Raw genomic sequence first — 13961 nt, 5'->3', positions numbered from 1 at the left:
GAGCATTTAATAGGATGCATTCTATATATATGTATGTGAGATGCACAGAGGGATATTTGCTCTCTGGCATCAAGATAAGTGCGTTGTCCATATCTCCCAGAAGATGTCAGGGACACGACAGTGGTCAGGTGATACAGATCCCATACGGCAGATGGAAGTATTGCTGTATAAAGGGAAGGAGTTATTTGGGGGTCGGTCCATCGGACCTGGGGACCACAGCAACAGCTGGGAAATCCAACCTTTTTTACCCCAAGTTACATCTCAGCTAAAAAAGACACCGTCTTTTCAGCCTCAATCTTTCCTTTCCCATGAGGGCATGCAGGCAAAAGGCCAGTCATATCTGCCCAGACATAGAGGTAAGGGAAGTAGACTGCAGCAGGCAGCCCCTTCCCAGGAAAAGAAGCCCTCCACCGCGTCTGCCAAGTCCTCAGCATGACGCTGGGGCCGTGCAAGCGGACTCAAGGTGGGGGGGTAGTCTCAAGAGTCTCAGGGCGCAGTGGGATCACTCGCAAGTTGACCCCTAGATCGTACGAGTATTATCCCAGGGGTAAAGATTGGAGAGTCGAGACATCTTCTCCTCGCAGGTTCCTGAAGTCTGCTTTACCAACGGCTCCCTCCGACAGGGAGGCAGCATTGGAAACAATTCACAAGCTGTATATCCAGCAGGTGATAATCAAAGTACCCCTCCTACGACAAGGAAAAGGGTATTATTTTTCCACACTATTTTGTGGTACTGAAGCCAGACGGCTTGGTGACACATAGTCTAAATCTAAAATGTTTTGAACACTTACATAAAAGGTTCAAATCGAGATAAAGTCACTCAGAGCAGTGATAGCGAACCGGAAAAAAGGGGACTATATGGTGTCCCTGGACATCAAGGATTACCTCCATGTCCAAATTTTGTCCTTCTCATCAAGGGTACCTCTGGTTCGTGGTACAGAACTGTCAATATCAGTTTCAGACGATGCCGTTTGAATTATCCACGGCACCCCGGGCCTTTTTACCAAGGTAATGGCCGAAAAGATGTTTCTTCAAAGAAAAAAGGCATCTAAATTATCCCTTACTTGCACGACCTAAAAAGGGCAAGTTCCAGAGAACAGTTGGAGGTCGGAAGAGCACTATCTAAAGTAGTTCTTCGACGGCACGACTGGATTCTAAATATTCCAAGAATCGCAGCTGTTTTCCGACGATACGTCTGCTGTTCCTAGGGATGATTCTGGACACGGTTCAGAAAAAGGTTTTTCTTCCCGAGGAAAAAGCCAAGGAGTTATCCGACCTGTCAGGAACCTCCTAAAACCAGGAAAGGTGTCTGTACATCAATGCACAAGAGTCCTGGGAAAAATGGTGGCTTTTTACGAAGCAATTCCATTCGGCAGATTCCATGCAAGAATTTTCCAAAGGGATCTGTTGGACAAATGGTCAGGGTCGCATCCTCAGATGCACCTGCGAATAACCCTGTCGCCAAGGACAAGGGTATATCTTCTGTGGTGGTTGCAAAAGGCTCATCTATTGGAGGGCCGCAGATTCGGCATACAGGATTTGATCCTGGTGACCACGGACGCCAGCCTGAGAGGTTGGGGAGCAGTCACACAAGGAAGAAACTTCCAGGGGGTATGGACGAACCTGGAAAAGTCTCTTCACATAAACATTCTGGTACTAAGAGCAATCTAAAATGCTCTAAGCCAGGCGGAACCACTCCTGCAAGGAAAACCGGTGTTGATTCAGTCGGACAACATCACGGCGGTCGCCCATGTAAACAGACAGGGCGGCACAAGAAGCAGGAGTGCAATGGCAGAAGCTGCCAAGATTCTTCGCTGGGCGGAGAATCACGTAATAGCACTGTCAGCAGTGTTCTTCCCGGGCGTGTACAACTGGGAAGCAGATTTCCTCAGCAGACACGATATTCACCCGGGAGAGGGGGGTCTTCATCCAGAAGTCTTCCACATGCTAATAAACTGTTGGGAAAGACCAATGGTAGACATGATGGCGTCTCGCCTCAACAAGAAACTGGACAAGTATTGCGCCAGGTCAAGAGATCCACAGGCAATAGCTGTGGACGCACTGGTAACACCTTGGGTGTACAAATCAGTATATGTGTTTCCTCCTCTGCCTCTCATACCAAAGGTATTGAAGATTATACGGTGAGGAGGAGTAAGAACAATACTAGTGGCTCCGGATTGGCCAAGAAGGACTTGGTACCCGGAACTTCAAGAGTTGGTCACGGACGACCCGTGCCCTCTACTTCTGAGAAGGGACCTGCTACAACAGGGTCCCTGTCTCTTTCAAGACTTACCGCGGCTGCGTTTGACGGCATGGCGGTTGAACGCCAGATCCTAAAAGGGAAAGGCATTCCAGAAGAAGTCATTCCTACCTTGATTAAGGCAAGGAAGGAAGTCACCGCGAAACATTATCACCGCATTTGGCGAAAATATGTCGCGTGGTGCGAGGATCGGAGTGTTCCGACGGAGGAATTTCAACTGGGTCGTTTCCTACATTTCCTACAATCAGGATTGTCTATGGGTCTCAAATTGAGATCTATTAAGGTTCAAATTTCGGCCCTGTCAATATTCTTCCAAAAAGAATTGGCCTCAGTTCCTGAGGTACAGACTTTTGTTAAAGGAGTACTGCATATACAGCCTCCTGTGGTGCCTCCGGTGGCACCGTGGGATCTAAATGTAGTTTTAGATTTCCTCAAATCCCATTGGTTTGAACCATTGAAAAAGGTGGATTTTAAATATCTCACATGGAAAGTGACTATGTTACTGGCCCTGGCTTCCGCCAGGAGAGTATCTGAATTGGCGGCTTTATCTTATAAAAGCCCTTATCTAATCTTCCATTCGGATAGGGCAGAACTGAGGACTCGTCCGCATTTTCTCCCTAAGGTGGTATCAGCGTTTCACCTGAACCAACCTATTGTGGTGCCTGCGGCCACTGGCGACTTGGAGGACTCCAAGTTGTTGGACGTTGTCAGAGCCTTAAAAATATACATTTCAAGGACGGCTGAAGTCAGAAAATCTGACTCGCTGTTGATACTATATGCACCCAGCAAGTTGGGTGCCCCTGCTTCTAAGCAGACGATTGCTCGTTGGATTTGTAACACAATTCAACTTGCTCATTCTGTGGCAGGCCTGCCACAGCCTAAATCTGTTAAGGCCCATTCCACAAGGAAGGTGGGCTCATCTTGGGCGGCTGCCCGAGGGGTCTCGGCATTACAATTCTGCCGAGCAGCTACGTGGTCGGGGGAAAACACGTTTGTAAAATTCTACAAATTTGATACCCTGGCAAAAGAGGACTTGGAATTCTCTCATTCGGTGCTGCAGAGTCATCCGCACTCTCCCGCCCGTTTGGGAGCTTTGGTATAATCCCCATGGTCCTTTCAGGAACCCCAGCATCCACTTAGGACGATAGAGAAAATAAGAATTTACTTACCGATAATTCTATTTCTCGGAGTCCGTAGTGGATGCTGGGCGCCCATCCCAAGTGCGGATTATCTGCAATACTGTACATAGTTATTGTTAACAAATTCGGGTTATATTGTTAAGGAGCCATCTTTAAGAGGCTCTTTCTGTTATCATACTGTTAACTGGGTTTAGATCACAAGTTGTACGGTGTGATTGGTGTGGCTGGTATGAGTCTTACCCGGGATTCAAATTGCCTCCCTTATTGTGTACGCTCGTCCGGGCACAGTACCTAACTGGAGTCTGGAGGAGGGTCATAGGGGGAGGAGCCAGTGCACACCACCTGATCTGGTAAAAGCTTTACTTTTTTGTGCCCTGTCTCCTGCGGAGCCGCTATTCCCCATGGTCCTTTCAGGAACCCCAGCATCCACTACGGACTCCGAGAAATAGAATTATCGGTAAGTAAATTCTTATTATACAATACAACAATATTATAACTACTGTATTGCTTATATAGATTAAACATACATATACAATAACCTTATTTGTCCCCCTGCAGTCTCTTTCTTCACTTGTTGGTTTTCGTTGGTGCACTGTTGGGGCCCACTTTACGTTGGAGAAAATGGCATTAGTCGTCACTTAAGGATGAATACAGTACGAAAATTGTACTTAAATAGTCAATTTCATTAAATATATATATCCCCTATGTTGTACTGTTGAGCACCGTCACTATTCCAGTTGGTTTATCTGACTTGAGGATCCTCGTCAAATGATAAGATACAGGTCCACACGACTTAGGAAAGGGACTCCATCAATTGGAATTCATCAGGGGATGACTGTTTCCATTGCGAGTTATACAGGATACCTCTATTATCTTTCTCCCCCAACTATTTACTTCATCTACTTCTGGGGAAGTCACAGTTGATCATTCCACTTCTGTGATCATCCAGTCTGTTGTCCTAACCCAGGATATTTAATTATTATACTTGGACGACCATACCATATATGCAATGGGGTAGTGTATCACTAAATGTTATCTTGCCCTGGGAATCCTATAATAAGGATTGTAATATGTGAGGAAAAGTCTATGCACCTTTTTTTTTTCACTGGAGTTGCACATTAATTAGTCTACAGCAGTGACTTCTACGCTTCTCACTCTCATCCCCATAACTGTATCATGCTCATGTCAATCCAAAATGATGACATTTAGTATAGGGCTTTTCAACTCCTTCAATTCCTTTTCCACAGGTAAAGCGGTTGTTCTCTTACCCTTTCTAAATGCTTATAATGGCATTTATGAGTAATTATACTGTGAAAATAGGTGCAGGCTAGATTCAGATACTAACAAGTCCTTTACTTTCTTCAACCTGCAACTGCCTCATCCTCTTACTTGGAGATTATTGTTCCTTTCACTAATATACAGTCAATGTTATAATTACTGTTCATATATCCATTACAGCAGAATGGACAGCTTCCTTGCTAGATTTGGATATAAATTCCCTTCACTGCAATGCTATTAAACATGTAAAATCCCCTTCAGTGGATGCCCTTTCTGTGCTGCAGTTTATTCATGTCCATCCCTCTCATTCTTTTTTAAGGACGGAAACCACCTCCTTCCCTCCCTTATACCGTCACTCACATTTGATGTGTCACCGCTGCCCTGATCGGGTTGGTGGAAAGCGGATTAGCCGGGCCCCTGGGGGTGTGTTCGGGGGAAAGCTGTTTGTGATGCCCGAGTGAACTTCTCCTCAGCGCCGCTTTTACTGATGCAGCTCCTCCGTTACCGGGGCCTCTGCTGCCCGCGATCCGATCACTACACACCACTTACCAGGATTTGCCGCTGGTAAGTATAGTCACTACATCTGTGTTTTTGTCATCATACCGGGGGTCTCTGCTGCCCGCTACTTGCAGTCACTCGGGTCCAGCGCGTCTTTTCCTCAGCGAGTCCTCTCTCTCAGCCCCTCGCCGCACACCTATCCGCTTCTCCCTCGCGCTTCCCCCTCAGCGTCGCTGTCACTCGGATCTCCGCTTAGCTTTAATCAGTGCTCCCCCTGCTCCTGAGGCCGCAGTCCAGTCCTCCTGTTCCCGGGGTCACTACCGCTTCTGGTCACGATCAGGCATCTCCCAGCCCCGATCTCCTCAGCGGTAACTCCGTCTCTCTCTAGCCGCTTCCCTCCTGTCAGCTCCGTCTTCTGCCGCTCTCCCTCCAGCTCGCGCTTTCCTCTCCAACGGCTCTTCATCCTGGCACTCACTACCCGGCACGAGGGCTTCTAGAAAAGTCTCACTAGCCCTTCTCGTGCCAAAGTGTCCTGGTATCAATTCTAATATTCCACATTACACTGTATTTTACAACCACCATCCACCCTCCTTTATAAACAATTCAGGAATACAATATAAATATTAAAGATATTTCATGTATTTACACATTCAATAAATAATTAATATATATTTACTCTAATATTCAGAGTATCTATACTCTAATACATCTCATTATGAACAAATAGTTTAAGGGGCTACATTCTCCCCCTGGTGAATACGCTTAAATACGATTAGATATGGTGATTTAAGTGGATGTCACCACCTACATGCACATTCTATGGTTCTATCTAAGTATAACCATTTACATTCCATCCAAAATACGGCCATGACATCACCATGCTAGGGTGTAATACCAAGGGAATTTCATTAGGGGTTCCTAACTGGTCATAGGTAAGTATTCTAGGAGCCCTCCTAACTCGTTGAGGCCTAGGTGACCAATGGGGTTGTTCAGAAATAACTCCCTCACCCTTATCAACCATATGAATGGGTTCAGGAACTTCACTTAGTTCACCTCTGAATTCATTTCCATTACCATCAATGCTTCCAACATTCTCCTGTTCTTCCCCATGGTAGGAAAGGGGTATTTTTACTTGTCCCCCAGGAAATGATTCCAATCCATGGGTTCCTGATCCCCACGGCTCACTCTCCCAATAGTAATATCCTGCATTAGAGTCATCCTCAATCTCCTCATCTTCCGGTCTCTGGCCCCGAAAGTTAATTTCTTGAGTACCAATACTTTTAGCTTCAGTATCTTCCCTAGGACACGATACAGTATTTTCCCACCTAATGTCCTGTGCAATAGGGAGTAAATGTTTTCTATGGTAAGTTACCATACTTCCTTGTCCATTTGCTGGTGCAAGTTGGTATACCGGAATGTTAGGGAGCTGTCTCAATACTGTATACGGAGTAGGTTTCCATTTATACTGTAACTTTTGCTTTCGAGGTACCCCCAGAGCTCTAATCAGCACTCGATCTCCAGGCTCTAAGAGGTGTTCCTTAACATGCCTATCAACATATTCTTTGTTTCTGTCACCCATTTTCCGAGCAGCCTCTGCAGCTATTTGATATGCTTCTCGCAACTGTTGACGAAGTTGTCTTACATATTGGCTGTGAGATATCTTTGAACCAGAATTATTACAAGTTCCTAAACAAATATCTATGGGTAATCTGGCCTCCCGCCCAAACATGAGGTAATATGGGGTGTATCCCGTAGTGTCGTTCCGAGTGCAATTATATGCATGAACTAAAGGAGCAATATATTTCCGCCAGTTGGACTTTCTTTTAGAATCTAATGTACCTAACATGTTTAATAACGTTCTGTTAAATCGCTCAGGCTGCGGGTCTCCTTGTGGATGATAAGGGGTAGTGCGAGATTTAGTTATACCACAGCAATGACACAGTTCTCTAATTACTTTACTCTCAAATTCTCGACCTTGATCGGAATGAATTCTTGCTGGCAATCCATAATGTATGAAGAATTTCTCCCACAAGGTTCTTGCAACAGTTATTGCAGTCTGGTTCACAGTTAAGTAGGCTTGGGCATACCTCGTGAAATGGTCAGTTACCACAAGAATATGACAGTCTGATCTTCCAGGGCCATCTAAAGTGAGAAAATCGATGCATACTAACTCCAAAGGTCCCGTGCTGTTGATATTAACTAATGGAACGGCAGATACAGGTAACGTTTTTCGGAGAATACAATTCCCACATGTTCTACAGAAGCGTTCTATATCCTGATTCATATGAGCCCAGAAAAAACGATCCGACACCAACCCCTGGGTTTTCTCATAACCAAGGTGACCGTGGTGATCATGCAATGCTTCTAGCACCATCTGCTTATATTTGGTGGGTAATACTATCTGCATTTTAGTACCTCCTTCTTTCTTAATTACCTTTCGATATAATACCCCATTCATAATAGTTAACTTCTTGTACTGTCGCATTAACACTTGTGCCTTCCTGGGTAATTGAGAGCGATGTAACTGATAGGTATGATCTTCGAGCCTCCGTACAATAGGCAGAATATTAGGGTCATTTCGTTGTTCTTGCGCCAATTGGTCTGATGTTATCAACCCTAACCCCTGCAGTTCATTACTTCCTAATCTACAATAGGAAGGAGGAATAGCCATTTCAGAAGCTCCTATATTATATACAGCAGCCACTTCTTGATGTCTGGTGACATTAATATTTTGACACAGTCCTTTCACTACCCCAGCGGGTACTTCAATCCAATCAGATTCACATCCTGAAGGTTCTGGGTGCGGCATCCTAGATAGAGCATCCGCATCTTGGTTATTAATACCTGGCTTATATTTGATAGTGAAGTCATAGTTGGTAAGGGCTGCCAGCCATCGGTGTCCAGTAGCATCCAGTTTAGCGGATGTCTGTACATAGGTTAGTGGATTGTTATCCGTCTGTACAATGAATTGAGCTCCGTAAAGATAGTCGTGTAATTTTTCGCTAATCACCCATTTTAATGCGAGAAATTCCAACTTGTGGACTGGATAATTTCTTTCACTACTGGAAATTCCTCTACTAACATAGGCAATGGGTCTCAACAGTTGCTCTTGTTTTTGGTACAACACCCCTCCAAGCCCGTCTAAGGAGGCATCTATGTGTACTTCGTAAGGCAAATCAGGTATAGCATAGGCCAACACAGGAGATTTAGTGAGGCGATCTTTCAGAGTAACAAAGGCTTCCTCACACTGGTCAGTCCACCTGTTTCCAAACAATTCTCTGGGCTTATGGTAAGACATGTCTACATCTGATTTCTTCCTTCGGTCTTTATTGACTGGCGGATATCCTCTTGTTAAATCTGTCAATGGTTTAGCGATTTTGGAATAGTGCTCTACAAATTTCCTGTAGTAGCCGCAGAAACCCAGAAAAGACCTCAATTCTTTAAGGTTGGTGGGTCGGGGCCATTTCTTCACCGTGGCCACTTTCTCTGGGTCTGTGGCTATCCCGTTCCGACTCACCACATGTCCCAAGTATTTAACTGAAGATCTACACAAGTTACATTTTTCAGCTGATAACTTTAACCCTCTGGCTCGTAGACGATCTAACACTTTCAGTAACCGGGCATTGTGTTCATCTAGATCTTTCCCAAACACGATGATATCGTCTAGGTACACTAATACTTCCCGGTAACACATGTCACCTACAGTTTGTTCCATGGTTCGTTGGAAAGTAGCCGGTGCTCCCTTGATTCCTTGGGGCATCTTTAAGAACTCATAGAACCCAATAGGGCAGATGAAAGCGGTTTTGGCCCTATCCTCCTTACTCATGGGGATCTGATAGTACCCGCATCGTAGATCAAGAACAGAGAACCACTGGCTCCCTTGAAGGCAATCCAAGGCCTCGTCTACCTTAGGTACGGTGTACTGATCAGGCACAGTTCTATTGTTCAGAGTACGATAGTCTATACATAGACGAATTTCTCCAGTCTTTTTCCGAGCAACCACAATGGGTGAAGCATACTGACTCTCGGAATCAGCGATGACATTATTTTCCAACAAATTTCTAAGGTGGCTCCTGACGTCTTCGAAATCAGCCGGAGCCAATCTCCTGGATCTCTCTCGGAATGGAGTATTATTTGTCAATTTAATATGATGTTCAACACCCGTGGCAGTCCCTAAGTCCCAATCACTTTTGGAAAAAACATCTTCCCTTAACATGAGCTGTTCCATTAGCAGGTCTTTTCGTGTCTGATCAATATCACTCCCATAAAAACACTCTTCCAGATTTAATCGTTTGTAATTGAACGGAGACCCGGTAGACGAATGGGTAACCATTCGATCAGGATGACTTTCCAAGAATTTACAGTGAACTATTTCTGGTTCTACCGATGGTCTCATCCCTTCATTATTTCCTCTGTCTTGTTTATCACACCATCGCTTTAGATTTCTAAACATATTGGTATTAGTACCCACTATAGCGGACAAGTGGCCATTATCCCCAGGGGAATCAGGGCAAATCAGTGCAACCAATGGAATAGACTCATTAGGGGTAATTAGTCCAGGTTCCAAAGTGAGTTGTGTAACTATGTACCCCAAATACGGGTACTTCTGTTCACTGAGGCCCCATACTGTAAGACCGCTAAGAGCTTGAATGGGAACAGTTGACAGATTCTCCCGGTACCATGTTTCAAATACAATGGACACTTGTGACCCACTGTCCAACAACACCATACATTCCTGTCCATTTATTAGGGCTTTCACTAATGGTGCATTTCCCATGAGACTGTCTGGAATAGCATCGGACCACTGGGCACTCCCCATAGCATAAACATTTATTGTTGGGGAGCCTGTGAGGGGTTCACAGAACTCCCGTTGGGGTTTTCCATCTGCTCATCTCTGGACCGGTGGTAAAACGGCATTCTTCCATTCCTCTCCATACCACTCACTGGGCATTCAAAGGATCTATGCCCTGGTTGTCCACAATTATAACAGAGTATAGTCCCACGACTACCACTTCCCCTTGTCCTTCCTCTGTTTGAGTCCGACGCCCAGTAGGGCCTTGATGACGCTGTACTCTGTAAAGCAATCAATTGGTCTATTTTTTTATTTTGATCTTCTAACAACTTAATCAATCGATCATCCATAACAGTGGAGGTGGGGGCAGGTATAGCAGGTATAATAGCTTTGACTCTCTTAATAGTCTTGTCTCGATTCTCGATTTGTACTTCCTCTAACTTGACCTCCTTCACAAGTTCCGTGAGACTGGGTGCTGGTCCTGACCGTCGGGTACAACGTAGTCTCTGTGCAACTGGATTAAGCGTGAGAGCTCCTTTCAGAACCTGTCGCATTCTGCTTTCATCTACCGCCTCCTTAGCTATCCCCCCTTTCTCTACAATTTGGTAAATCAATCTATCCACTCTATAAATATATTGAGTTAGAGTCTCCCCCGGTTCCTGATAGGTGCGATGTAATCTTGACATCAAATCCCCTACATCCTCCATGGTGCCATAAGAAAAATCCAAAGCCTCTAGATAATCCTTCAGAGTAGCTGTAGACTTACTCCTCCTTGTGGCTTGAATCACTCTCATAGCGGGTCCCCGGAGACTTTCCACTATACGCTGTCGTTTGATATGCTCGGGACATTGCCACTCTTCAGAGTGTTGAATGGCTGCCTCTCTCCAAGTATCGTAGGTTTCTTCACCAGCAGGCACAGGGGAAATACCTGAGAAAATCCTGAGTCTTCTATATCCCCCTTCATAATGCAATCTCTCCATCTGACTAACCATTTTATCCATCATGGTTTCCACCCCTTTCCCAGGAGATTCTTCCACATTCTCTGTCAGATTCTCCCCACTAGTAATATGAAAACAGTCTCCTGCAGCAGTGGTATTATTTCCCATGTCTTCTCCTGGGGTGGCTGCTTCTTCCATACTTTCAGGCCACACTAGTTGAACTTTTCGCCCAGGGACATCTTCAACCACCACCATACTGGGTAGTAATGTGTTATCCAAAGGAAGTCTATTACTAAGTAAGATAGCAAAAGTTTCTCCCTCTTGTCCTTTCCATCGATCAACCATACATGGTTGACTGATACCATAAAGTTGCACAACAGCCCGAATGACTGCATCATCACTGGCTAATGAAAGTTTTCCAACTAGCCCAAAGCTGCATAAGGGTTCCACGCCCTTTTCTTTACACCACCTATAGATATCGGCGTTGGTAACTTCTTCCATGATGTATAGTTTCGGTATCAACCACTGAATCCTGGGTAGTTCGAATCTCAGCAGTGCCTCCAAATGTAACCCTTAGTAGCTCTCTATTTATGCAATACAAAGGTTAATATTCCCAGATGACTTAGTGCCTCCACCCAAGCAATCAATAGACCAACCCAGGCTTGCTTGGGAAAGCGGTTGCCAGTAGTGTTGTAGTTACTGTTTAGAGTGTGGGTTGGGTGATGTGTTTAATTTACCTTGTTCTCTTCTTTTGTCTTTCAGATCCCGATGTTCATCTGACGGCGGCCACTTGTCCACATCCACGGTAAGTATTCATGAACCTGAATTTATACTTTACTATACTTGGTTGTTCTCAGAATTAACACACCATTACCTTAGGTCCCTATTAGGGTATGAATAAGCATATTTTTTTATAACTCACTACACACAGAATAATGATATACTATACCACGATATTTTCATTCAGATATCTATATTGTAACAGTTTATACAATACAACAATATTATAACTACTGTATTGCTTATATAGATTAAACATACATATACAATAACCTTATTTGTCCCCCTGCAGTCTCTTTCTTCACTTGTTGGTTTTCGTTGGTGCACTGTTGGGGCCCACTTTACGTTGGAGAAAATGGCATTAGTCGTCACTTAAGGATGAATACAGTACGAAAATTGTACTTAAATAGTCAATTTCATTAAATATATATATCCCCTATGTTGTACTGTTGAGCACCGTCACTATTCCAGTTGGTTTATCTGACTTGAGGATCCTCGTCAAATGATAAGATACAGGTCCACACGACTTAGGAAAGGGACTCCATCAATTGGAATTCATCAGGGGATGACTGTTTCCATTGCGAGTTATACAGGATACCTCTATTATCTTTCTCCCCCAACTATTTACTTCATCTACTTCTGGGGAAGTCACAGTTGATCATTCCACTTCTGTGATCATCCAGTCTGTTGTCCTAACCCAGGATATTTAATTATTATACTTGGACGACCATACCATATATGCAATGGGGTAGTGTATCACTAAATGTTATCTTGCCCTGGGAATCCTATAATAAGGATTGTAATATGTGAGGAAAAGTCTATGCACCTTTTTTTTTTCACTGGAGTTGCACATTAATTAGTCTACAGCAGTGACTTCTACGCTTCTCACTCTCATCCCCATAACTGTATCATGCTCATGTCAATCCAAAATGATGACATTTAGTATAGGGCTTTTCAACTCCTTCAATTCCTTTTCCACAGGTAAAGCGGTTGTTCTCTTACCCTTTCTAAATGCTTATAATGGCATTTATGAGTAATTATACTGTGAAAATAGGTGCAGGCTAGATTCAGATACTAACAAGTCCTTTACTTTCTTCAACCTGCAACTGCCTCATCCTCTTACTTGGAGATTATTGTTCCTTTCACTAATATACAGTCAATGTTATAATTACTGTTCATATATCCATTACAGCAGAATGGACAGCTTCCTTGCTAGATTTGGATATAAATTCCCTTCACTGCAATGCTATTAAACATGTAAAATCCCCTTCAGTGGATGCCCTTTCTGTGCTGCAGTTTATTCATGTCCATCCCTCTCATTCTTTTTTAAGGACGGAAACCACCTCCTTCCCTCCCTTATACCGTCACTCACATTTGATGTGTCACCGCTGCCCTGATCGGGTTGGTGGAAAGCGGATTAGCCGGGCCCCTGGGGGTGTGTTCGGGGGAAAGCTGTTTGTGATGCCCGAGTGAACTTCTCCTCAGCGCCGCTTTTACTGATGCAGCTCCTCCGTTACCGGGGCCTCTGCTGCCCGCGATCCGATCACTACACACCACTTACCAGGATTTGCCGCTGGTAAGTATAGTCACTACATCTGTGTTTTTGTCATCATACCGGGGGTCTCTGCTGCCCGCTACTTGCAGTCACTCGGGTCCAGCGCGTCTTTTCCTCAGCGAGTCCTCTCTCTCAGCCCCTCGCCGCACACCTTTCCGCTTCTCCCTCGCGCTTCCCCCTCAGCGTCGCTGTCACTCGGATCTCCGCTTAGCTTTAATTAGTGCTCCCCCTGCTCCTGAGGCCGCAGTCCAGTCCTCCTGTTCCCGGGGTCACTACCGCTTCTGGTCACGATCAGGCATCTCCCAGCCCCGATCTCCTCAGCGGTAACTCCGTCTCTCTCTAGCCGCTTCCCTCCTGTCAGCTCCGTCTTCTGCCGCTCTCCCTCCAGCTCGCGCTTCCCTCTCCAACGGCTCTTCATCCTGGCACTCACTACCCGGCACGAGGGCTTCTAGAAAAGTCTCACTAGCCCTTCTCGTGCCAAAGTGTCCTGGTATCAATTCTAATATTCCACATTACACTGTATTTTACAACCACCATCCACCCTCCTTTATAAACAATTCAGGAATACAATATAAATATTAAAGATATTTCATGTATTTACACATTCAATAAATAATTAATATATATTTACTCTAATATTCAGAGTATCTATACTCTAATACATCTCATTATGAACAAATAGTTTAAGGGGCTACATTATAAAAGCAAAAATGTGCTAATA

General features: G+C 44.6%; 1 long non-coding RNA gene across 1 annotated transcript in view; it reads left to right on the top strand.

Annotated features, from left to right (window-relative positions):
* LOC134927380 (uncharacterized) overlaps positions 1-13255 on the top strand; it is an 85960-nt gene extending 72705 nt beyond the window's left edge. The window contains exons 3-4 of the long non-coding RNA XR_010177625.1: positions 11668-11710; positions 13017-13255. This is a non-coding gene — a long non-coding RNA (uncharacterized LOC134927380). The remainder of the gene's footprint in view (positions 1-11667; positions 11711-13016) is intronic.
* Positions 13256-13961: the final 706 nt, after the last annotated feature.

The sequence above is a fragment of the Pseudophryne corroboree genome, chromosome 5 (assembly GCF_028390025.1).
Source record: "Pseudophryne corroboree isolate aPseCor3 chromosome 5, aPseCor3.hap2, whole genome shotgun sequence".
NCBI lineage: Eukaryota > Metazoa > Chordata > Amphibia > Anura > Myobatrachidae > Pseudophryne > Pseudophryne corroboree.
This window is presented reverse-complemented; position numbering and strand designations above follow the sequence as displayed.